At 38.4% G+C, this 23,932-nt stretch overlaps 1 protein-coding gene across 1 annotated transcript in view; it reads right to left on the bottom strand.

Annotated features, from left to right (window-relative positions):
* The window catches only part of TET2 (tet methylcytosine dioxygenase 2), a 134,090-nt gene extending 112,117 nt beyond the window's left edge, over positions 1–21,973 (bottom strand). Inside the window, exon 1 of the mRNA XM_029234836.1 lies at positions 21,681–21,973. The gene's annotated coding sequence lies outside the window, so the exon portion shown is untranslated. The remainder of the gene's footprint in view (positions 1–21,680) is intronic.
* Positions 21,974–23,932: the final 1,959 nt, after the last annotated feature.

Here is a 23,932-nt window from a genome sequence, read left to right as displayed (position 1 = left end):
GAGTTATACTTCTTTTTAAACATTTTTTAGTGGTTGCCCTAGAGTTTGCAATATACAACTAATTCAATAAATTTCACTTTCAAATAAAACTATACTGCTTCATGGGTAATGCAAGTACCTTATAATAAAATATTCCTAATTTCACTCTCCTGTCCCTGTATCATTGCTGTCACTTATTTCACTTATACATGAGACTATACATTATATACTTATATATGTAATTACAACATATATACATTATATATATGCACATATTATGTATATCCATATATACGTGTATATATATATATATAATCTTGTTATTATTTTGAACTGTTATATGTTAGACCAACTAAGAATAATAAAAATAAAAGCTTTTATTTTATCTTCAATTATTTATTCTCCAATGCTCTTCCTTTCTTTATGTAGATCCTGGTTTCTTATCTATGTCATTTTCCTTCTCTGCGAAGAACTTCTTTTAGCATTTCTTATACGGAAGACTACTTGCAACAAATTCTTTCAATTTTTGTTCGTCTGAGAAAGGCTTTATTTCTCCTTCACTTTTGCAGGATAATTTCACAGGGTACAGAATTCTAGGTTGGTGGGATTTTTCTCTCAATATTTAAAATATCTCCCTCCACTTTATTCTTGCTTGCATGGTGTCTCAGGAGAAGTTGCATGTAATTTTTATCTTTGCTTCTCAATAGGAAACATACTTTTTTCTTCTGGTTTCTTTCAAGAGTTTTTCTTTTTCTTTGATTTTCTAAAGTTTGAATATGATATGTCTGTGAGTATTTTTTTGTTTTTGTTTTGTTTGTTTTTTGGCATTTATCCTGCTTGGTGTCTCTGAACTTCCTGGATATGAGGTTTGGTGTCTGACAGTAACTTGGGGAAATTCTCAGTCACTGCTGCTTCAAATACTGCTTTTGTTTCTCTCTCTCTCTTCCTCCTAGTATTTCCATTTTGCCTACATTACATCATTTATAATTGTTCCACAGTTCTTGGATATTCTGTGTTTTTGTTGTTGTTGTTTTTTTTTTTTTGTTTTATTCTCCTGTGTTTTCTTCTCTTTACTTTTCCATTTTGGAAATTTCAATTGTCATATTCTCAAGTTCTGAGATTTTTTCTTCATTCATATATAGCCTACTCAGGAGTCTCTCAAAGGTACTCTTCATTTCTGTTAGTGTTTTTGACCTGTAGCATTTATTTTTCTTTCTAAAAATTTCCATCTAGGACTTCCCTGTGGCACAGTGGTTAGGAGTCCACCTGCCAATGCAGGGGACATGGGTTCGAGCCCTGGTCCGGAAAGATCCCACATGCCACAGAGCAACTAAGCTTGTGTGCCACAACTACTGAAGCCCGTGCGCCTAGAGCCCGTGCTCTGCAACAAGAGAAGGTACCACAATGAGAAGCCCGTGGACCGCAACAAAGAGTAGCCCCGCTCGCTGTTAAATTATATCCTGTCCATACGTGAGTGTGTTAAGAGTTCTCCTAAGGATATGAGCCTGATTTCAAAGATGTTTTAATTTACCATGTAATTAATATCTCAATAAATGGACTTTTGTATTCACTAAGTAGAGAAAATAAATTAGCAAATTTCTTTGAATTTCCTAGACTCATCAACTTTGCATTCTTGCAGCCAATCTGTCATTTTCAAAACTAGACTTTATTTTCTTTACTAAAATGCCTCACTGCTATCTCAAGTCTTTCAATAAGCTTGAAATTTTCTTAAAAGTGTAATCCAGGAACTTATCACTTTAGTAAACTGTACACAGTAAATAGCAATTTTATGAACATTTTCCTTCAGGGATTAAAGATAGGTAAACTTTTTATCCTTTGTATTGGTGTGCAGAAGTGAACTTCATCTTAAGAACAAAATCTACATTCTTAAGAGGTCTGAAAAGCAGAATTTTTTTTTACAACATCTATTCCCTCAAAGAATATTTAAAGTTTGGTTTATGGAATTAAGACCAAAGTAACTTTGCTCTCTGCTGTTTCACTTTATGATAAACATTTCAGCAAGTAGAAAAACAATCTGTAAGAAACCGTGAATTCAACCTTCAGAGTTCTGAAATGTTTCTTATAAACATACAGGCATCTGAATGCAATACTATTGTTTTTTCCTTGAAAGGAAATAACAAAGTTGCTTACAAAATGCAATGAAACAAATCTTTAATATCTGTGATACGCTGCAAGTAGTCTCACATACACACACAAAGTTCAGTGAAATTTCAGAAAATGTTATCTTGTCCAAGGTTTTCATGTTACAGATAAGGAAACAGTAATAAACTTCCTGCCCAGCATCACAGGAAAAGCTGAAGAACTCATTTAAAGTCAATAATGCATTTCTGCAATACCAAATATGTACTAATCCTGTTTGGCCTGTCTGAGAAACGCATGCTATGAACATATGAAGAAGATGATAAGCCTTGGAAGAAGATTAGAAAACAGACTTCCAAAACAGGTAAAGATATGCATATGAAAATGAATAATGCAATCCAGAAGAAAGCAGCTAACCTACTTCTGTAGGTCATTGTAAATGGGCAAATGTAACATTGGCAGCAAGGACTAGCATCCTTTATCAAGAAACAGCTGTAGCTCAAGAGTTGTACCTTGGTGGCACCAGTATAGAATTTAAGGATTTCAGAAGATGCCTCAGTAAGTTACACTGTGAGGGATTACTGGTTTCTGTTACCTGGCTATATGGTCACATATCATTATGTCAAAAAAAGATATTAAGTCTTAAATCAACTCTTCTCTGATTTCAGAAAGTTCTCTATTTGGAAGAAAAGTAAAGAAAGAACTACTCTATCAATTTGTATCTCATTTCACTAGCATCAAGTAGAATATTAATCATTATGGGATTTTATGCTACTAAATCTTTGGAATTAGAATTCTCTACAAGTATTGGTCTACATTCAACAAATAGCTATTGTGGGCTTACAGTGTTCCAGGTACTGTGCTAGGCAATGGCAGTAACCCTTTAAACAAAACAGAAATAGAACTCCCACCATGAAACTTACAAATCACACTCAAATTCTACTGGATTTTGAGCCTTTAGTAATAAAAACAATAATGAAAGAAAAATGCACTCAAAACACTATGGATTTACATAAGTTTCCCACCCCCTTTAATGAAAAAAGAAGGTATTTCAAAACCTTTGGAAAACTTGAGTTGGAGAATCATCGATCTATAGCTATTTTCCACTATGAAATAAATGTCAAGGACACTTGAACTCAGAAGTAATATTCTGAAGGATATTATCTCATCATGACAGTAGAAGTTAAGAGATATTGAAAACCGTGCCATTGCTCCTAGCTAGAAGGAAGTTGGTAACCACACAACTGAGAGAAAGGAAGCAGAAAGAAGAACATAAGCATTGCTCATCTTTTAGGAGGTTTGAGCTCCAAAAATCTATTTATAAATTAGTTGCTTAAAACTTAAGGTAGCTTTTCAAATCATGTTTATAATTTAAAGTAGCCTTTTAAACACCTAATGTAACTTAAATACTATCCAATTATAATAACATCAGAAAAGAGTACAGTTGCTGATATGCATGATATTTTAGCTCCAAATGTTTCCTTGGTCCTAGAAACTCCTGGGAGATTGTCTCAGCTATGCTGTGTGGATACAAAAGCCTAATTTCACCTATGTGTGCTAAATATATACTTTTATCTATCTTTAATTTCTGACGGGGAGAAAAACACAACACTGGTAGCCTTAAAGGGAAAAGTAGTAAAAAAATAAAATTATATCATGCCCCCCCCCTTTTTTTTCACCATTTCATTCACTCATACATTCACCAAATATTTATTCAATGCCTACCATGTGCCAGCCACTGTTCTAGGTGCTGAGGTTATATGTGACCCAAACAATGCCTTTGTTCTCAGAACTCACATCTACTGGAGTGAACAGAAAATAATTTTTTTTGGGGGGGGGGCCATGCCTCACAGTATGTGGGACCTTAGTTCCTGGACCAGGGATGGAACCTGTGCCCCCTGCAGTGGAAGCTCAGAGTCCTAACCACTGGACCACCAGGGAATTCCCACAAATTGTTTTTTTTAAAAAAAGCAGCAACAAATACTCTAGTAAGTGATGATAAACCTAATCAAAGAAAATGAGGCAAGGTAAAGTGTGGCAGTTCTGTTAAATGGCTATGGATTTTATTTCTGAAAAACTAACACTCAAAGAGAGATTAGAAGGAAGGGAAGAAGCAACACATTGGATATCTAAACAAAGGCTTTTCCCGGAAGAGAAAACAGCAAGTGCAAAAACCTGGAAGAAAGAGGACGCTCATCTTGTTGTCTGGACAGCAAGAAAGCCATGGAGATTGGAGTGAGGGAAGAGAACTGGCAAGAAATGGAATCAGAAATGTAAACATTGGCCTGAGACCTTGTAGGCCACAAAAAGAACTTTGCCTTTTATTATTGAGTTAAATGGGGATTCATCGATGGCTTTAAGCAGAGGAGAGGCATGATCTGACTTAATTTTTAAATGACTTAATTTTTAAATGATCACTTGAATTTCTGGGTTTGGGTAAAAGACCTCGGTGAGGTAAGGAAGGGAGGGCAAAGGCAGAAGCAGGGAGACCCATTAGGATGACACTGCAATGTTCAAAGTTAGACATTATAGTGGCTTGGAAGAGTGTGGAGATGGTGAAATGATGGGAAATGCTCAGATTCTGGATATATATCAAAGCTAGAGTCAACAGACTTTGTTGAGGGATTGAATATTTTTACCTGTCTTTTCTTTCGCTAAAGTTAGGTAAGTGGGGCTCTTAGGAAAAGATTATGCCCTTATGGATATTGCACTTATTTTAAAAGATTACTAAACAGTGCAAAATAGTGAAATTTGTTTCACCTCCTTTTCTTACTTACCTGTTACTGAGCAGCAAAATAGGGAAAAGATATGAAGATGAGCAAAATATCTTCAAGGGCCCAGAAATTATTCAGTCACACCTTAGATCTGCATGGGATGAATCTCTACTGCTAGGAATAATAAGCACAATCACTCACTATGCCTGGGGATTATAATACTGAAGCATGAGGGGGATACTGAGGGCTTACTACAAAACCACACACACCAAGTTTTGAAAATTAGTCAGTAATGGACTCTAGCACTACTATTATTTTTAAAAGGAGTATAAATAAAGTACCAGTAAAACTATAAATATATGTATATATTATCTATGTACATATAATATATAGTGTATACACATACATTTTTAAAAGTTGGTTGCACTGTTTCATAGAGATAGAATAGAATGTAATTCTTTATTTCTGTAATTTTTGTACAAAATTTAACTCATTCCATAGAATTTGAGCCACAAAGAGACTGCCATTAAAAAGAATCAATCAGAGGGTATAAGACCTTTTGGAAATTAAAATTCAATTAACATTAAAAAAATCAAAAGAGTTGGGAAAATAAAATATACAGAGAAAACAGGCAGAAAATATGAAAAGAAATACAATAAACAAGAAAAATAAATTGAGGAGGTCCAATTTGTGTGAGTTCCATAAAGATAGAGAAGAAAGAAAGGGGAAGAAATAGAGGTATAATAGAAGAAAAGTTCCTAAAGCTAAACAAAGGGAGTTTTGTCCCAGATTGTACAGGATCATTTAGTGCTGAGAAGGATAAATTTTAAAAGAGTCATTCCTAGATATATTAGGATTTAGATATTCCTGTGACCCTTTACTTTTCTGGTGGGATTTCAGAGCTGAAAAGATAAAGATCAAAATAAGCACTTAAATTTTTTTAAAAGTTATCTAAGAAAGAAGGATCACATTTATTTCAGATATCTTATAACCAACAATGGATGAAAGACAGCAATGCACCAATGTCTCCCAAGTTCTGAGGAAAAATTACTTTGAACCTAGAATTTTATCTTTATTTTATCAATTAGCTCTGAGGAAAAATTCAAGGCATTTTGGACATGCAAGGACTCAGTTTTCCTCCTACACACCATTTCTGGGAAAAAAAATTGGGGGATGTACATCAGTGAAAAGAAAAGAAAAAAAAAGAATCAAATACCGAGAAAGACATGGGACTAAGGCAATAAAGGACCTAACCAGGAGAACAATGAACAGAAACTAAATCAGAATAGAATAATCAGACAGCATAGAGAAGAATGACTTTAAGAAGAAGGTATATTTCATTCACTAAGTGGTATAATTAAGGAATTTGAAAAATCATTGTGATATATATATATTGTGAGATAAGAATTTTTGCTTTTCCCATTTTACAGATTGGGAAGCTGATTCAGAGAGGCTAAAGCTGCTGTTTTCAGTAAGAACATACACAGTTTATAAGAAGGCAAGTCAGGATTCAAAACTAGATCTTCCTAACTCCAAAAACCAGATTGTTTGATGGCATCCAGCTGTTTAGAGTTGATTGATTCATTAGAAATAATGAGGCAATGTAGATTCCAGGGAAAACAATATGGGAAAAGCAGAAAAAGCTGGAAGAGGGTGGGAGAGAAAGCTCATACAGGCAAGAACACCAAGGAGGAAGAAATTAGTCACAAGGGAACAGAGTGAAAAAAAAAATAGGGTGAGGGAAACAGAAATGGAAAGGGGCAAGACAAATGGCCATAGTAAAATATTCTATAGGGTTTAGTGATAAATTTGCAAATGGGGAGATGTTAAAGATAATTCAAAATGTATAGGGACTTCCCTGGTGGTCAAGTGGTTAACAATCTGCCTTCCAATGCAGGGGATGCCAGTTCGATCCTGGAGGGAACTAAGATCCCACATGCTGCAGGGCAACTATGCCTGCACCACAACTACTAAACCCAAGCACCACAACTAGAGAGCCCACAAGCCACAACCAGAGAGCCCACGCTGCAACGAAAAATCCCACATGCCACAACTAAGACCAGAATCAGCCAAAAATAAATAAATATTAAAAAAAAGAACAGTGTAGCTAAGGACACATTTAAAAAACTAATTCAAAATGTATAGGGAAATTATTTAATCCTATGTCCTGGTTTCTTCCTTAGTAAAATGGGGATAACAACAGCGCCAACAAACATAGAGGTGATGGGGCGATTTCCCTGGTGGTCCAGTGGGTCAGATTCTGAGCTCCCAATGCAGGGAGCCTGGGTTCAATCCCTGGTCGGGGAACTAGATCCCGCATGCATGCCGCAACTAAGAGTTCAAATGACGCAACCAAGAAGTCTGTGTTCTGCAACTGAAGATCTCGCATGCCGCAACTGGGACCCGCCGCAGCCAAAATAAATAAATAAATAAATATTTAAAAAAATTAGAGGTGATGTGAGAATTGAATAAGATAATCTCTAGAAATGCCTAGTATGGTGCTAGACACAATGTGAATAATTAGTCAATACTGGCTATTATTAGAATGATAAATATCCTGTTACTCAATTTGAGGCAACTGACTTTACCTTCCCATGCCTCCATTTTTTTCTTATTTGTTAATGCAACAGAGAGTCTCTAAAGTTTTTGTTTTTTGCCAATAACAGTCTATGATTCTGTTTGAAAATGAACTACATTTTTGCAAATCAGACAAATGCTTTATTGAAATGTGGAAGCAAAGGTGGTGGAAATCCAGGTGGCAATATCTTACAAGTAGCTGGAGATGTCTCTAGTTTACATAGCTAGATCTAAAATATAAAAACATATTCAAAAACACACATACATGCACACAGAATCTCTAACCCACAGTCCAGAAAAATCTGTTAAAAGTTCAAAGAGAGATGGATTTTAAAAAGTCCTGGATAATTCGTTACAAGTAGGAAAGAGTTTGAAACAAATCTTATAAATGTTCATAGTTTGTAATAGAGCACTTATTCACTGAAAACTCTATATTCTCCTTATTTATAACATGTTTTCCCCTCACCCTTTTAGGCACTTTTCCATGTTTAAATACACTAGCTTGGTATTTAGTTGTATGGATACCACCACCTTACCATTATTACATATTTTCCAAAATTACCGCTCACATTTCCCCCCCCTTTATTATGATTCTACCAGATAAGAAGGGGGTTTTCCCCTATATTGTTGTAGATATAAAGCTCTTAAACAAAGTCATTCTATATAAACATATTCAGTGATTTTGAAAAGCATTTTTATATGTGGTAGGATTGGCATATTTTCACAAATAAAACAGAAATAATGGGTGAGAAACAATTTTAAAACCAGAGAAAATGGCAGCTCTAGCTCCAATTGTCTGTTCCCATGCAGGTATGTAGTAATAGTATTAGAGCTGGTTGAGTTGCCATAAAAGCTTCCAAAAGAGTCTGAATCAGCTTGGTTACCAAAGAGAGTGACACTCTTAAGAGCTTTGTCACCTCCAGTCCTTAGTTACTAAAGCACTTACTCATTTGTCCGAGTTAAAAGCTACTATTTTAAGTTCAAAGTAGAAAACTCCCTTTGGGTGGTAATGATAGTTTAAAATAAACAATTTGGGGGCTGGAGGCAAAGCCTGCTTTAAGCATCTACTCTATTTCCCCTCCAGGCAAGTTTTACTACAATCAGGGCTTTCTTATTCTCTATCAGTATTCATGACCTAGGTCATCAAACAGTTTGTAAGATACAGACCACCCCTTCCCCCACTGTTACATCACTGGTGTTCAGAATTCTGGAACTGTGTGTGTAAACATTAAAGCCATGTGTGCTTGACCACATGGGAAGGCGTCAGGATGACCTAGGACTCCTACGCAAGAGGGAACACCCTGGCGCCAATCTTAACATCACCAAGCCAGCTGTTTGTTAGCTGTTTGTTTTTATGTGTGAGCCCTATGCGACTCAACAGTCTTCTAAAGGGACCATATAAAAACAGTTTACATAAAAGACCCTGGGGATTTTTGTGCACCTTCATGATATTTGGAAAAATGCATGGCATCAGTATTTTTAAATTTTATATTCATAGACAGAGAGTTTTATTATGGTTTGTTTAATTAACCATTTCCAGCAATGAGGACTTAACTCATATATCAAAAGTCCAAAACTTTTTGAGTGAGGGCACACACACATGCTCTCAATAGTAGCTGGAAAGAGAAAACAACCTAAAACCCCCACACTGCATCTTGATACATATCTTTCACATTCAATCTACCATTTTGGTATTTTACAATACAGAGACAATTATCAGTCAGTCTCATCTTTATGAAGGAAGCCCATCTTTTGAACAAATCAATGTTTATTGAATGCTTGCCACTTCAGGTGAAACAAAAATACAGGCAAATAAAGTTATATTTAATCCCTTTCCTAGCAAAAATGCATTAATTTACAGTCTTTATCAAATTCTGAGCACTTTCAGCTTATAACCATATATAATTTACTGTCCAAGAAAGGCATAAGAAGAGGGGAAAATATTAATGTTCTAATACAGGGTAAGATCACCCTTGTGAAAGCTCAAGAGTGTTCAGACATGGTACTGCTCTTAGTAAGAAAGTATATTCATAAGTAATTTCACACAAACTTTCACTGTTTGGGCCAAGGGTAATTAAGATATATACACCATCTTCAGGCCAAAACAATGAAAAGCATGCAAATAAAACAATTTTTAATGCCTATAATCTAAATTCACCGCATCTTAATTCAACGTATTAGAAAAGTACAATAACTTATAATGTATTTAGTGGTTATAGGTTATATCTTTTCAAATCCAGAAGGAACCTGTACTCAGTAAGGAAAGATGAAAAATGTCTATCCTCAGATTTCATTGTGTTGGTTAAATGAGTCACTCTTTTGATAATTTCTTCTAAAAGTGAGCAGATACAGATGTTAAACATCTGAAACTTAAATTTCTAAATCTCATATGTAAATAATAGATTTGGAGAGATAACCTCTAAATTATTCCAGATCTAAACTTCTCTTATACCAAACATTACTTGGTACTTCGTTTATCTCTTGGAGAAAAAAAAAATCCTTTATTTTTAAAAGTTAAGCAAATTCCTTCCTTTTACAGTACCACATTTCAAAGATTCTGATCTTTCCTCTTTTTAGAAAGATAGTGTAATTAGAAAAAAATATATTCTATGAAAGAAGAGTTCAAAGAACCCAACTTTTAAAGTAACTACGAGTTCATTTTTTGATTTAATTTCAATTCTCCGTTAGGCTAGAAGGTTTCTATTTTTGGATAATCAATGATGACATCCATCTAAAATGATCCTAAGATGCAATACAAAAAGAACTCAAAATTTACTCATATTTTAAATATTCCAACCAGTCAATTTGCAATTTACAATGAAAAAAAACATCAGGAAACATATACCAGATACATAGGAGTAGACATAAATTCTTGGTGCTTTAATTTATTAACTTGAGACTTTTTAAAAAATTGATAAATATATATGAAAAATTCTTAAAATCAATATGGAAAAGGAAGAACAATTCCCTAAGTATAGAAATCTAATTTGTTTTTTAAACACCATGTCTTGATATGTAATTTAAAATGGAGAAGGGCTGAGGGAGGTGTGGTGATGAGGTGTTGAAAAGGGAGCTGAGAAGGGATGGGGATGGGTAATGCAGGACTGGATATGGAGGATGATCAAACAATCGTTTTCTTGAGTATTCCGTGGTCAGAGTGTCTAGTTGGGCAAGTCAGTTTATGAATTCTCTTGCATCTGAAGGTGCTTACACATGAGAAAATAAACTTAAAAAAAAAAAAAAGCATTTGTGAGACTGGGTGGCAGGCATGTGCACTTCAGTCACAAGTGGCACTGTAAATTACAACCAAAACCAAGGCACAATTTGCCCACATTTTGCAAAAATCACAAAAAAAGTTTGTCATAACTGGTTCTGTTTGTTGCAGGAGGAAAAAAAAAAGAGTAATTCTATATTAAGGCACAGCCTTTGAGGCTTTGGTAGGAAAACTGCATATTGGGTGGATCCTGACCTAGACACCTTGATCCTTGATTCATGACCCCATCAGAGCCAGACAAGGGCTCTCTGACTATGAATTAAACTGTTTGATTCCTCTGCGCCCAGGGACACACAAAGCCTGTACTCTCAGCTGTTACATAAGAGGCTCTGGAATCCCAGGATGGTGTTTGTAAATAGCGCTGCCATGCGCATGGAACCCACGTGTCAAATGTTGACGTGACTGTGTGAAGTGTCAACAAGTTCCGAAGAGAAACCTCCTATTTCTTTTGCCCTAAAAAAAGAGCATGTGGGTGTCAAGGAATTATTTCCAGGGGAGATTTTTTTCTCTCCCTCCATCTCCCACAAAAAAAAAAAAAAAAAAAAAGTGGGAAGAAGAACTGGAGGAAATGACCAATCTCCATCACTTTTCTTCTTATGTAACTCCTGACATGAGGACATGATCAAAATTAACTGCCTGTCTAATTAAATTTAGGGTAAGTTTTGTAATCTCAACAATGCATTCTGAATGCACTTTCTACCTCCTCTCATCAGACTTCTTGTTTTTCTTATTATGAGAGATAGTATTATAACCACTAGAAGGACACTAAGCAGGCAAATAGTTTGCAAAGTAACACATCTCCATCCAAATAAAATTACAATATGACCCTTTCAGAGGAAAGTATCCAATAGCTTTGTTTGGGTGAACAGAAACACAATTTAGTACCTTTTATCATGGGTCTGTGAACAGAAAACAAACTCCATTCCTTAAGGAGGCTAAATTCTTACCAATATTAGAGAAAACTGACAATGTCAACAACTAAGTTTTTTATCCCTAAATATGAAAAGTTGCCCATAATCTTCAGGATTACTTAAAGCACAAGTTATAACAATGTAAAAAAACTGATGCAAACTGTCAGTAGTAAATTAAACTGTTTTAAAAAATACACTGCCTTCAAAAAAAAATCTCAAGCATTTTTTTAGTCATTTTAAAATGCCATGTTCTATATCTTTTATATACTTGATACAAAATGTTTTTAAATTACCTATTAAATATAAGCTGCTGTCTATAAAATGTCCTACTTGAAAAGTATCACATTTAAGAGTAAACAGGTTAAGTTTCAAAATATTGAAAATTTAGTTCCCAAAGTTAACCAAATGTCCTTTCTAATTTTGATTTCCAGTAGACACACATAATTCATAGTCATTTAAAAAGGTAAGTTATTAGCAAAATGTCTACTAGCTTCATTTTCTGCCAATGTTTTTCTCCAAGCTATTATGTGGTAGACAATTCCAAAATTAAAAACCATTTAGGTGATTGGATTGGAATAAGGATAGATGAAATCTAGAATGAAAAGTTTAAAATATGTGCTTTCTTGCTGAAATGTATCTGCTTCTCTTTTTACAAAAACAAATAATGTATGTGTTGAGTATTTTTAGATTGGAAGATTTGTTCTTCCCTCATTTTAAAAATATTTTTCCAGTTTTATTGAGAAATAATTGACATACATCACTGTATGTTCTTCCTTCATGTTTGAAAAGTATCCATTTATGGTAATTTTTCCTCTTATCTATTATGTTTGATACATGAAAATATGAATATAAAGTGAATTAATGTTTTAATAACTGAATTCACTTTTTGAGATGCTCACTCCAATTTTATGAACTATCAGACACTTTATTTGCACAAATGATTTCTTGTTCTGTTACGATGTATGCAGTAAGACAAACAAAAAGCTAATAATCATCCAAACTAATTAGTGGGTGTCCAAAAGTAATCCTTTTAATGCAAAAATCATGAAAGGTTATAAAAGAGCTGACAGAACTTTATAGCCAATGGCAAATGTGAAAATTCTGTAACTTCAAACAAAAATGGAAAAAGTACTGAAAGAACAAACAGATTAAAAAATAAATTAACAGGAACAAGACAGTAGGCTACAGATGGAATCTGGGTATAGTATCATTGTATTATTTTTAGATTCTGATGCTTTACTTTAGAATCAGCACAACTAATAATTAAGGTATTTTTTAATGGGTGTCCTTGTTTCTCAATGCAGGCAGGAAAGAAAAACAGGAGAAATAACTCAGAGATAGACCATGCTATATCCTCTGGGCTTCACTATCATTATTTAAGCCTTTTTTCCTTTTACACTGCAAGACAAAAAAAAAAAATCAATTTGAGGAGAAATATATAATAAAAACCCACCTTGAGAGTTGGGTGAATAGTTTCCATTAAAGTATAATCTGAACATAGAAACCAGATTTAATACTCTATCAAGAAAAAGACATGACTTGGTAAGGCAGGTTTTAGTAATGGCTAATAAAGCATGACAATAGTAATTAAAATTATCATTACTTTGTGACATCCACAAAATTGTGACAAATCTCAAAATAGCAAAAGTAGCAAATGAAAAACATCAATACTATGTATGGCATATGTTCATGGGAGGCCTACTGTCTATGCCTGACATGGGCAAGTCTGCTCTCTCTGAAGAGAGAAGTCCATCAGCAAAAATCCACAGCCCACTGTTTTGAATACAGTGTATCTTTCAATAATAATTATTTATTAAAAGGTAAGCTCAAAATATTTTTAAAAAAATCAAAATATCCCTAATTTGAAAAGGTTTACAATTTTTGGAACCACATTAAAAAAAGCAAAGATGGAGTACTACACTCAAATTCAGTGAGCAGCTTTCTGAATATTATAGAGATGCTAGTATGAAAATCTACTATCAGCTGAGTTGGTTCAAAAAGTGTTGCAAGAAACAAGAGATGGCAAAAGCAAATAAACTACTCATTTCTCTCATAAGGAAGACCAGACCTATATTCTACCTTATTGCTTTCCATAATAATCACTACATCAACTTCCTGATGGGTCAAAGGTTCTAACATGAGTGTCTAACTCGGGCCTGTCACAAATACACAACAAACATACAAGTAAATGCTATAATCATACTCTTAAAAGGTATATCTGGGTCATTTCTACAGCTGTTCCTTGAAAAAGTAATGATTACAGCAATTACATAAAGCCAAGACATGTCCCCATTGAGTACAATAACATGTGTACATTATTAAAGCTAAATGCTTCAAGATCATTGGCTTTCCCCCACACTGTTATCAGTCATGGCACCAAGCTATGGCATCCAATTGGCAGCATTCTAATCAGAATAAAAGGGAAAGGAGTATTGCTTAACAAGAAGAATGTTTGGTATCTAGAATTACATAAAGTTAGAAATTCAAATAACGCCAACCCCAAGTAATTCACTGTGTGTGTTCAAAATTATGTCCTAATTTCATAGGGTCTAGACCTAAAAATCTGCACTCATTTTACCATTAACAGTCTGTAAAATTCTGTTGGTGTTTGTAAAGACTGTGGCTATATGTGGCGAAACATGGAGAGCCATCAACATTCTGATCCTAACTCTTTCCCACTTTGTCTTGGCATCACAAAGAGGCTGCAGACCAGTTTCTTCTCTTAACCCTATTTTACGTGTATATTGTTAATAATGCTGCTATGAATATTCAGGTACAAGTTTTTGTGTAGACAGGTGCATGCACTTTAAGTCTCCTTTTATGACTTTCCCTATATAGCCCACATTATAGCTACATTTTCATCATTAGTGGTGAGGCGGTAGAGCATAATGGTCAAAAGACTGGCTCTAGAGACTGACTGGCTGAATTCATAGCCTAGCTAAGCCACATACTGGCTGTAGGAACTTGGGCAAGTTATTTAATCTCACTGTGTATTAGTTTCTTCTCCAGAGATAGGGATAACAACAACACCTACCTCTAGAGTTGTGATGAGAATTAAATGATATAACTTGCAGTGTCATAAAACATTAAAACAACTTAAAATATTTTTAATGCACAAGTATTTTAAGCAAAAAAACACCTTTTGAGTAAACAAAAACCTATATTCTGATGCACATTTTGATAAGACATGGTAGTACAATCACGATTGATGAAACAGAACTGTGTTAAACTTTTTTGTTTTGGGGGAAAAAAAGGTTTAAAATTATCTGATCATGTGATAAAATGGTACAGAACTAAATATATACATACACAAGTATACAAGTCAAATGGGAAATCTGAGTAAGATTGGTAGACTGTATCAATGTCAGTCTCCTGACTGTGATATTATACTACAGTCTTGCAAAATGTTACCACTGGGGAAAATTGGGCAGAATGTTCATGTTCAATTATTATTATTTCATACAACTGCATATGAATCTACAATTAGCTCAATAAAAATTTCAATTAAAGATATGTGATCCCGGGCTTCCCTGGTGGCGCAGTGGTTGAGAGTCCATCTGCTGATGCAGGGGACACGGGTTCGTGCCCCGGTCTGGGACGATACCACATGCCGCGGAGCGGCTAGGCCCATGAGCCATGGCCGCTGAGCCTGCGCGTCCGGAGCCTGTGCTCCGCAGCGGGAGAGGCCACAACAGTGAGAGCCCCGCGTACCGGAAAAAAAAAAAAAAGATGTGATCCCTTGGACTTCCCTGGTGGCGCAGTGGTTAAGAATCCGCCTGCCAATGCAGGGGACACGGGTTGGAGCCCTGGTCTGGGAAGATCCCACATGCCGTGAAGCAACTAAGCCCATGCGCCACAACTACTAAGCCTGCACTCTAGAGCCTGTGAGCCACACTACTTAAGCCCGCGCGCCTAGAGCCCGTGCTCCGCAACAAGAGAAGCCACGGCAATGAGAAGCCTGAGCACTGCAACGAAGAGCAGACCCCGCTCGCCGCAACCAGAGAAAGCCCACACACAGCAACGAAGACCCAACACAGCCAAAAATAAATAAATAAATAAATTATTTTTTTAAAAAATAAAAATATGCGATCCCAGTATAAATTTACTAAACATCAATCAACTGTATGCTTATAATGACTGGCTTTTATAGGACAACTGCCATAACCTGTAGAAGTTACATTTAAGGAGAAAGCACCATCTTTACTACCATCATCAGCAACACCAACGCCTTTTACATTATTTTTCTTATGCATTTAGAATAGATTACACATTTTCTAATTAAATGACATTTTTTTGCTACTTCTACATCATTTATTAAACCTTTTTTCCCCTCAGCTTTTATTGAGAGTAACTGACATATAACATCATGTAAATTTAAAGTATACAATGCAATGATTTGTAATAGGTATATATTGGGAAATGATTACCACAATAAGGTTACTTAGCACACCCATGACTTCATATCGTTATGATTTTTTTGTGTGTGTGATGAAAACTTTTAAGATATACTCTCTTAGCAACTTTCAGGTATACAATACAGTAATGCTAACTACAGTCACCATACTATGCGTTACAACCCAGAACTTACTCATTTTATAACTGGAAATTGGTACCCTTTGACCACCTTCACCCCCTACCCCCGACCCCCAACTCATTAAATCTTGATTTAGTAGTATACCACTGGATTCTACTACGGAATAAAAAGACATAGAAATCAGTGCCTCCCTTCCAACAGACATAAATCTAACTTAAAAAAAAAATTTACACTATTTTTAGTGAAGCAACCAGTTAATTTTATGTCCTAAATTGTCCTCCAAAAATGCTTCATTCCAATTCATTCATCTTTTTATGTAATCCTCAGATTATGTGGAGCTTGATTTCAAGTCAGTTTGAGGAACAGCCCTTAGTGAGTATAAGATATCGATCTCAAAATTCTTAAAACTGCAGGTAGGTTGACATTATCACTGAATTTAATTTTACACAAAGTATTAAAAATCCACCTACCATCAATTTATACTTCTTGAAGCCTGGCACATTTAACTGCATTTCATGACAAGTGGAGAAAGCATAAATGGAAGCTGATAGAATTTACTATTTTGGAATGGGCAACCAAAATCCATTTTATTGAGAAAAGATTTTATATCTATCTTAGGTATTTTCTGCAATGTACAACCTAGAATAAGAATAATGCTGGAAATAAGCAGATACATACAATCCTTTTTGGCTTGCAGTCACAATGATTCAAGGTGTCTTGCTTTGCACTCTTCCCTCCAGGAACTCTTCTCTCCCTCTATACACACCAAACCAACAGATGAACTATATAACCTCCTTAAATAATGGCATAGTATTTACAAAGTTTTGGCAGTGAGTCAAAATAGAAATTGGAGATCTAGACCGAGTAAATACTGTATATTTGGCAAAATCATTTGTGGTTGTGTTCTTCAGCACAGTTTCCAAGATAACCACCAACTCTACTTGGCAACCTGACTCTCCCACAGTTAAGGCTCCAACTGTAAAGCTGGCTTGAGAGATATTTTCCTGCTACTGGATTTGGTGCCATTACTACTCTTAAGAACTACTGTGCAATGATGGCATAATAGTTGAGAAAATGTTATTTTGATGAACCAAAACTGACAGCTAGCTGGTCCAAAGTTCTAACCTGTCCCCATGACAGGAAACAATTAGAGTAAAACAGTCTACATGGTTGTTTACAAAACAAAGAAGACTCCCTCTAGTAATTGAAGATTGCTAAGACTATTAAAGTCTATTAAGCAATGATAACATCAACAACAAAGACAACAATTAAACTTGTAGAGGCAATTAGGGCATTAAAAAAAGCAGATTTAACATTTTCTAAGTATTATTCTAAAATGTCAAACATCCATAGCTTTTGAGAACATTTTATTTCAAACTAATTTCTTAAGAATTCATATGAATTTACTAACTTGGATTTGGTGCAGTATGAAAAATAAAGTTTCTGCCAGGTGTGTCTGTGAATCATAAGAAGAACTTCTTAATGAGATAAACAAGGAAAGATTGGGCTGGCCAAAAAGTTCATTCAGGTTTTTCAGTAACATCCTAAAAAACCCAAACGAACTTTTTGGCCAACCCAATACATTTCAGTAGTGCCATTTGGCTTACAACACTGTGTATGGGTGGAGTCTTGGAGAAGTTGATAGAGAAATTCTAACTGCAACAAGCGAAACCAAAACATTAACTCCACTCTTTGTTACCTAATACAAGTCTAGTGCCCAAACAGAACTTTGGAAGTCTGTCATAACAACTCCCAGGCAGGTGCATTTCACTTGTTCTGGAAGTGATGTTGACCTGCCAATATCTAGGTCCATGCACCACTGAATCAGAATCCTATTAATCCCTCTGGCTCCTGGCATGGACCAACACAATACCAGATCTAATTAGAGCCATAAGAAGAGTTTGGTAAATGTGTGAATTTAAACAAGGCAAGAGACTTCCCTCATTCCAAGTTAATTTCTCATTAACCATTAGTTCAATTTAAAAAATAAGCAGGGAACTTCCCCGGTGGCGCAGTGGTTAAGATTCCGTCTGCCAGCACAGGGGACACGGGTTCGAGCCCTGGTTTGGGAAGATCCCACAAGCCGTGGAGCAACTAAGCTCGTGCTCCACAGCTACTGAGCCTGTGCTCTACAGCCCACGAACCACAACTACTGAGCCTGCATGCCACAGCTACTGAAGCCCGCGTGCCTAGAGCCCGTGTTCCACAACAAGGGAAGCCACCGCAATGAGAAGCCTGCGCACCACAACGAAGAGTAGCCCCCACTCACCACAACTAGAGAAGAGCCTGCGTTTAGCAACAAAGACCCAACGCAGCCAAAAATAAATAAATAAATGAATAAATTTCTAAAAAATAAGGAGGGCTTCCCTGGTGGCACAGTGGTTAAGAATTCGCCTGCCAATGCAGTGGACACGGTTTTGAGCCCTGGTCCAGGAAGATCCCATATGCCGCGGAGCAACTAAGCCCGTGCGCCACAACTACTGAGCCTGCACTCTAGAGCCCGCGAGCCACAACTACTGAAGCCCGAGTGCCACAACTACTGAAGCCTGTGCGCCTAGAGCCTGTGCTCTGCAACAAGAGAAACCACTGCACTGAGAAGCGTGCACACCACAAGGAAGAGTAGCCCCCACTTGCCGCAACTAGAGAAAGCCTGCGTGCAGCAACCAAGACCTATTGCAGACATACATACATACATACATACATAAATGAATGAATGAAATTTTTGGAGAATCCAGGTAGTACTGACTCTCACAAATATGGTAAATGAAAAGCTGAGGTTATGTCTTTCATTGTAAAGTATCCCATGCTAATTAAAATAATTTTTCTAGGGCTTCCCTGGTGGCGCAGTGGTTAAGAGTCCGCCTGCCGATGCAGGGGACACAGGTTCGTGCCCTGGTCCGGGAAGATCCCACATGCCGCGGAGCGGCTGCGCCCGTGAGCCATGGCCGCTGAGCCTGCGCGTCCAGAGCCTGTGCTCCGCAACGGGAGAGGCCGCAACAGTGAGAGTCCCGCGTATCGCAAAAAAAAAGAAAAAAAAAATTTCTACTAAAGGAAAAAGTGATATTTTCTTGTTTTGGTGAATAATATGCACATCTCCTCCTTATAATCATTGAAGCCCCTCATACAATATTAATTAGCAGCTATTTTCAGAAAAGAGTCTAAATTGGATGCTGGGAAAGAACAAGCTTTCATAGTCACAGTGAAAATTATTAATCAATGTAGATATCCTTATTTATCAATGTGATATATCTATTATTAGTTGAATAGCCTTAAGACAGTATATACAACATCTGAAAAGTCCCCCAAAAGTAGTTATATACCACTGTTAGCAAAAGAAATTATTTATTTTAAATTCTGAATTGCTGGAATAGTTAACCACAGTTTTCTCAACAAACAGTAAGCATTTGTGCTAAATTCCTAAGTGTTTTCTTTATTATTTAGGACAAATAAGAACTAACCAAATGAGCTGTTTCTATTCCACAGAGATGAGTAATATGTCCCCCTTGTAATCATGCCTCCGATATCAATGATTAAAGTAAATTTAACTGCTTTTCCAGAGATCAAAATACAAGGAGTTACAAAGTGAACTACTGAGGACAAATAGTTTTGGAAATCCGATTTATGGAGTAATGTCCATTACTGTGCTTTTTCCCTCTGTCCATCTTTTAATCATGTCCATGCCTTCTAAACTTGTTTGACTTTCCAGTCTTTCACTAACACTTCTCTGCTTGATAACATTTAAAAAATCAGTATTTATTGTGTTGAAATTTATATTCTACTTCAAACCTATTACAAAACACACATGCAAACATGGAAAATATAACTCCCCTCCAGTATTTCAACTTTTCATTAAAATGCAAATATAATGATTTTCATTAGCCAGGCAACAATACCCACAGTCTTAAATCAAACCCAACCCAACCCAATCCAACCCAATTATCTTTTCTATGTACATTCCAACTGTTCCTAAGATATATTCTTCCTCTTATGTTGGATCATTTGTTGATGAATACTTTTAGATTTGTATTTGCCATTATTATCCCTGATTGGAGAGGGAAAAGCACAATGTGTGACTCGAGATTTTAAATTTTGGATATATCCTACTCCCTAGACAGACAAATATAAAAATACTTCACTAAATTTTCAACAACTGGAAAATGATCCTTTTTCAATTCCTAAACACTACGAGAAGGAAGAAAACTCACTCAATGCAATTAAAAGTATGTCATGAGGGTAACAGCCAGTAAATTTCACTTATATTTCACATTCGACCTTCTCAGCAGTCTATCCAGCCCACGCTTTATTTGCCATAGGTAGAAAAGTCTCCATAGAAACTTAGCCTAATATCGCTAGACGAGCAGCCCCAATGAAAGAGATTCAGCAAGATTCATGTGTGTAAAAAGGAGGAGGAGGAGAAAGAGGAGAAAAGGAAGAGGAAGAAGGGGAAGAAAGGGGAAGAGGAAGAAGAAGTAGAAGAGGAAAGAGGATGAGGAGAAAAGAGACACAGAGAAAAGCAGAGAGATAAAAGACCAAAGAAAAGAGAGCAGCCAAGAGGGAAAGATAAATTTGGATGGGACTGTTAGAAATCTGCTCTCTACGTCTCTGTTTCTTTACTGGGATTGGGTTTCATTTCTTTCGGCGCCCCTGACCTTGCAGTCTTCCAACTCTCCACACTCCCACCCCCCCACCCCCCACCCCCCCGCCTCCTGCCCGCCCGCCCCCTCCCCCGGCCTGCGCCTGCCTTTGTGTCTGCCTGTCACTTACCGGGGAACCCGACGAAGCTGATTCGGGAGAAGCACAAAGCCAGGACACAGATTTGCCCACAAATTCTCTCACACACATTCCCCAGGCTGGAAGGTACAGCCCATCGCAGAGCTGATGTACCTCGAGAAAAGTGGGTTCGGGTCTTATTGAGGGAACCAGAGAAACTATTCTTTCCTCTCTCGCTCGGCACCGCTAACAAAACGCGCGGACTTCAGGAAAAAACAAAACCTCACTGAGTGGACTCCTGTTCCACTCGCCTGACACTCGCTGAGCGCAGCCCCCGAAAAGGGGGACACGGGGCAGAAAGGGGCGGACGCAAACGCACACCCAGACCCAGAGCCCCAGCGGAGAAAAGGGTCGAAGACCACTCCGTCTGTGTTCTCCCCAGGGCGGGCGAGGATAAACCCGAGGTTCGTCTGCCTTCCACGAAGGGAGGGGGTAGGGAAGCTTCAAGGGGAAGGTCGTGCCCCCCACAGCTGAACTATTTTAGAAAGGAAAGCAGAGAAAAATCACTTTCCGGAGGATAAAAGGCCGGGAAAGCAGCCGGCCGGACTCACAAAGGTAAGTTTTCTGGGCGAGGAGGACACGAGCACTAGCAGGAGAGAGAGGAGGACACAGAACTACAGGTTTAAAGGGGGGTGGGGGGGAATTAAAACTATATTTGTCAGCCATGTTGAAGAGGCTCCAGTAATTTGTGAAGCTTCCCTCTTCCCTCTTGGTATTTGTGGGTGACACTGCAGGCTTTGCTCCCCAGTCCCCACAAGCCCGAGAGAAAGCGCAGGGGAGAGGAAAGGGAGAGTTTCGCGGCACAAGAGAAGCGCTCTGACCTCGTTCTCGTCCCTCAGCCTTGCAGCAATCCAGCAGTGGCAGTCGGGTCTCCTTTCTAACAAATCCTAAAGGGCAGCCATCTTGCTTCCTTCTGCTTCTCTACGAAAGCAGCCTAGCCTCCGCATCAATATTCATAAGGCAGTTTGACGTCTGTTCTCATCACTCGGCGGGGCCGGCGTCTCGGGGCGGCCGCGGCGAGGGGGCGGACGTGACTCGCATGCGAGCCGGGCCTGGGCGCGCGGCGCTCGCGAGGAGGCGGCGGGGCCGCCCGAGCTCTCGCCGCAGCCGCCGCTCTCCTCCTCCTCCTCCGCCTTCTCCGCCCCGCTTCCTCCTCCTCCTCCTCCGCCTCCTCCCCCTTCACCCGGCCGCCGCCTCCTCCGTCCCGGTCTCCGCCGCCGCCCCGGGACCCTCGGCCCCGGCTCCCCGGGAATCGGCTCCCCGCCCCGGGGCTCCCCGCACAAAAGCCGGCGGCCCCTGGGGCCGAACGAGGGGGCGCGCGGTCGAGGCCGGGGCTGGGGAGCCAGCGTGGGGAGCCGTGGGCCCGGAGGAGCGCGGGGCGGGGGCACGCGGGGGAAGGTCCGGCCCCCGGGACCCTCTGATGGGTTTCCACTCCGGTGAAGGCGCGGGGCGGGCGCGAAGGGGGAGGTGGCGTGCGTCCCTGGCAGGAGGCTGCGAGACCCCAGTTTAACCTTTTAAACTTTTTGCTGGTACCGCACCCCACCGCCTCCTTAGAGTAGGTGGGCGCCGCCCCCGCCCCGACTCCCACCTCCTGGCAGGTATCCCCGCACACGCCCCCTCGCGCACCCACCCCCTGGTAGGTCCACCCGCCCCGCCTCGTCCCCGCTTTGGCATCCTCTCCACACAGTCGCTTTCATCTCGCTCAGCAGAAGCACTCCCCAGTTTCGCGGAGGGCATGCCCTTAGTGCTTTAGGGGCCTGTAGTTTTAAAGACTCGACAAATTAGGAATTTGACCCAGGCCCGCTTCTCCCCGCCCCGGCCCACCTTCTGTTTACTTTGGCCACGTGGGCTGGGAAGAAGGATTCACGCAGATCCGAGAGGGCTTTCGCACCAGTGACTCTCCACTTCGCGCTGGATTCGGTTGTAAGAAATAAATCTGCACTTTCAAATGCTTAAATTTACCCCCATAAGAGCCTCTATTTTGAAAAAATGTCCAGCCTTATAATTAAGTAATGACATCGACCCATAAAGAACTAAACGCCGAATGACGGACGCTCGATTTTCCCTGAAGTTCGGAATTCTATATAACCACTCGCATCCACTGACAGATTTTCTTTTCCATTGCCGAATAGTTTTACTTCTCTTTTTAATGCTTTTTTTCCCCCTAATCATAAATTTTTTATGTGAAGATGAGATCAAGAACAAAGCCCACGTGAATTGGTATATCAGATGGTTTTTTGAGATTTGCCCTCTTAGAAGTTCTGACGTTACTGGCATTCAAATTTTAGATAGACGTTTTGGACACATCTTTTACGGGATCACTACATTGTGATCACGATACTCTTAAGTAAACACAAGTTATTTTGTGTAGCTCACGGTTTTTTGTCCGCAAATTTCTTTGGAAGTCTTTACCTAATTTTATGAAATCGGAATATTTTCTCTTTGAAAAGGGTTAAAAAAGGAACTCTTTGTATGTGTCACGTTGTTACTAAGAAGAGCGTTTGAAGTGAAACGCTGTTTATTCCACTTTGAGACAAAGTTGACTTCGATTTCTGGTTTTGCACTAGACTAAGTAAAATCGTTCGTTTCCCTAAGCATTCACGTAAAATGAATTTCCATCTTTTCTAATGGTACACTAGTGTGTCACTGAAGTCTTGGCAATTGCTAATGGACTTTAAGCTGTTTGAAAGGTGCCTTGTAATTTGTTTCTCAAGTCCCAAAAGTAAAGTTTTCCGAAGGCTGTGACGTACAGTTGTGCAGCGCACAGAACAGCAGAATTGTGGGAAGCGTGAGCTTTGGAGTCCACAGAGGCAGATGAATCTTGACTCCACGCTTACTAAATGTGTGACCTTGAGCATGGTACTTAACCCTTTGTGTATGTCAGTTTCCTCACCTGTCAAACACCATCTAAAACAGTGCGGCTGTGAGGATTAACTATGACACTAAGTGCCCAGGTGGTTATTACTATTGGTTATTACTATTACCAGTCATAAGCCATCTACTTTCAAGAGTTTTTCTTGTTTAACTAGAAGTATAGAAGTAATTATATGTCTTCCTACATTGAATAACATGG

The sequence above is a fragment of the Monodon monoceros genome, unplaced genomic scaffold, assembly GCF_005190385.1.
Source record: "Monodon monoceros isolate NGI ecotype Baffin Bay Population unplaced genomic scaffold, NGI_Narwhal_1 Super_Scaffold_20, whole genome shotgun sequence".
Taxonomy (NCBI): Eukaryota; Metazoa; Chordata; class Mammalia; order Artiodactyla; family Monodontidae; genus Monodon; species Monodon monoceros.
The sequence above is the reverse complement of the archived record's forward strand: the minus strand, read 5'-3'. Positions and strand labels throughout refer to the sequence as shown.